This window comes from Papaver somniferum, unplaced genomic scaffold (assembly GCF_003573695.1).
Source record: "Papaver somniferum cultivar HN1 unplaced genomic scaffold, ASM357369v1 unplaced-scaffold_118, whole genome shotgun sequence".
NCBI lineage: Eukaryota > Viridiplantae > Streptophyta > Magnoliopsida > Ranunculales > Papaveraceae > Papaver > Papaver somniferum.
In genome coordinates, this window is record NW_020620825.1 from 13,783,419 (window position 1) to 13,786,572 (window position 3,154).

The 3,154-nt window shown below is 36.6% G+C and overlaps 1 long non-coding RNA gene across 2 annotated transcripts; it reads left to right on the top strand.

Annotated features, from left to right (window-relative positions):
- The first annotated feature begins 270 nt into the window (after positions 1 to 270).
- On the top strand, positions 271 to 2,933 carry LOC113330394. Of its 2 annotated transcripts, none has more exons than XR_003350238.1 (3): positions 271 to 407; positions 489 to 966; positions 2,664 to 2,933. It is a non-coding gene; the product is annotated as an uncharacterized LOC113330394 (long non-coding RNA). The 2 variants fall into 2 exon arrangements; XR_003350237.1 differs by lacking the exon at positions 2,664 to 2,933 and adding an exon at positions 1,391 to 2,094.
- Positions 2,934 to 3,154: the final 221 nt, after the last annotated feature.

Consider the following 3,154-nt stretch of genomic DNA (forward strand, 5'->3'; position numbering starts at 1 on the left):
CTAATGTTCATTTGAAGTTTTCACCTCTATGTATATTGATGTTTACTCTAAATCTTCGAGAGGATGTGCTGCTTTTCAAACGATGATAAAAAAATAATAAGACAGTCAGTCAGTATCCTACCATGTTGGAAAGTCAGTATCATACCATTTTCATACACTTTGGACAGTCACCTTTAAGAATGTAATGTATCAACTTCCATCTTGGACATTCAGTCAGTATATCCTACCAGACTGCAGTAAAATGGCTTTTAACACGGGAAGGCCATATACCTGACATGCCATAAAATTTCATGTCATGAAGAGATTTCCTGTATTGAGTGAACTCAAGCATCTCTCTATGGTGCTTGATTTGTTGGTGCATCAAATATTACTTATGTCTTCCTAAAAGACTTTATAATTTAGTGGAGGTGAGTTCTATTTTGATCCGAAAACGCTTCAGTTCTGTTGAGGTGAGTTCTATGGGGCATTTATTTATTTTATCTTGGCAGAGATCCGCTAAGGTTAATTTGCAAGGCATGACTATGGATTATGGGGCTACCTCAAACAGTACAGTGTATTCCAACCTCCGGCATTTGATGGGTTCAAGGGGTAATGATGCCTTAGCAGATGTGACTGATACAGAGCAAACTTTGAATTAGTTGAAGTCCAGGTATGATTAAATACATACCTGATTATTGATTCAAAACAGGTATGATTAAATACATCTAAGGTATCTATCTATTTTTATTTTTTTGGCTTTTTGATTAATTATATTTTGGTTTTGAGATACCTAATTTTGTTTCATTCAAGTAGATTTTAAATTGTGGGTGTCATTAGCTGTCAATATTTAGTATAAGATCTTCGTAAGGAGTCACATTATTTTTCTGAAAGCTTTGGATTCTGCTACTTTTGCTGAAGAAAAGGTACTATAGTGAGATAAAAGCAAGTTGTGCCAAGGATGAGGATATTGGAACTGCAATTTTAATGGTAAGATTGTTTGTATATGTTTCCGCTGTTTTACCGTGCTTATAAAAGTCTAAATCGTGCTCTCTCTGCATTGTTGTTTAAAATTCCAGCATATTCTGCTGCATTGTTCTTAAATTCTGTAGGAAATTCTTTTCTGACATACAAGTACAACCAAATATACCAGTTAATATGCATCGCCTTGAAGGATTGAAGACCTCCAGTGCATCCTTATATTTGACTAATTTTACGTACCCATTTGATTTTTTTTTTTATCGTCCGTCTCGAAATTTTTTATGAACTAGAAACATAGTTTAAAATTAAACCAGCTTACATTCCTGTGTGTGAATGTATATATATAAGCATTATGGGTTATCGTTAGTTCCTTGGACAAGTTGGTCGTCTTTTTTTGCACCAGTCTTCCTTGACCTTGATGACCCATGTTTAGGTTGTGAAGAAATAAATTGGAGTTGGGGCTCAAACTGCATGAACATTGAAGGCTATTTGAGTTAACAGAAAAGTGTACGTTGTTGTTTTTGAAAGAGGTTGGTATGGGAGAGGATGCAATACTAACAGTAAGACCCAATATATCAGAGAGAAAGATGGACAAAATCATCTGCATCACTGCAATAAGGATGCGTCCCCATAGATTCAGATTTCTTCGGCAGTGCCTTACACAGGTTCTTAGTGCCTTGGTTGGATTTCACTAAGGAATTTTTCTGCCTTGATCTATTGGCCTTCCGTCAGTTGATGCAAGTTGAAAGCTTACCCAACCAAAAGTGATAATCTATTTTATTGGATATTTGTTTTTGTTGACTGAGGGAGAAACGGCTGTAATTCAGTTACTGACTGTGGGAGAAGAACTTTTTCATTGCTCATGCTCAAATTCTCCCTGCTGCAGGGGAGAAAATTGCTGCTCCTAACTGAACTTGATTAGCATTTGTACACCTAAGGTTTGTTGCATTAGAAAACATCTTTAGTTGTATTAGTGCTAACCCAATTCAAGATAGGAAAACTAATATTAGAATTCAAGGTTGCCTTGCTGCTCAGCTAGCTTCACCTTCAAGTAAAGGTAAATTAGTCATGCTTTTTATTTTTTTTTATGTAGCAGTTCATCTCAGTGTCCATGTATACCCAAAACAAACTAATTTTGATTTGATTTTCAAATTGATTTAGCGAGTAAAAATCCATTGCCAATAATCCGATTGGGAATTGAAGTACTCCTGTACTTTTTATTTAATGCTATGTTTTCTGATAAACAATATAGTGGTCTACTTACACTCAAAATATATTTTGTTTTTGTATTGTCTCTTAGTATCTTCCACTGGCTAAGTTAGATAGGAAATATATCCTAAATGTTGAGATGATTTCCATAATTTATTCAGTTTTCATTCTGAGTATGTTTATCTTTCCACTATCAATATCATCCAGACTATTTACCTGTTATTACTCAGTCAATCGGTAATATAATTGTAGTGGGAATCTGGGATTTACTTCTTAATCCAGCAAACATGTGCTATTTATCACTGTGAATGCTCAAGTAACTGCATTTTGTAGCCTATAGGTGTGTTACTTATCATTTGGTGACAACTCCAAGATATAGATGAGGTTGTTGACGCTGTTTAGAGATTTGGGTCATGCTTATAATGCGGTTTAACACACTGCAGTTGCATTTATTTGTTGTTGCTATTGATCGGTGATGGGGAATGATTGTTGTACAGGGCGGAGGTCGAGTACATTACTGGAATATAAGTGTCCGTTGATTGATAAGGAGGGGATGTTGTTGTTACCAACAGTTACCGGGATTGTGTTTCTACACACTGAAACAGAATATGCATGGATGATGAGGGGATGTTGCATTTTGATTTCTAAACAGTTTATTTGTACTGTGTGTTCATGAGCATTTTGCATCCAAAAATCCTAAGCAACGGGCCGATGCGAAACTAAGCCACATCAAACCAAAAATGCATCGCGACCGCCCATGTCACCAAAACAAAAATACACGACGAAGCCGCCCATGGCACCAAAACAAAAATATATGACGAAGGGATTCAAAGCCGAGCCATACCAAATAAAAAATCCTAAACGACGGGATGAGATGATATCGAGCCACACCAAATCAAAAATACATCGCAAAGGGGCTAAGCAGAGCCACACGACACCAAATAAAAAATGCATTGGGACGGGGGGAGGCGGAGCCGAGCCACACCGA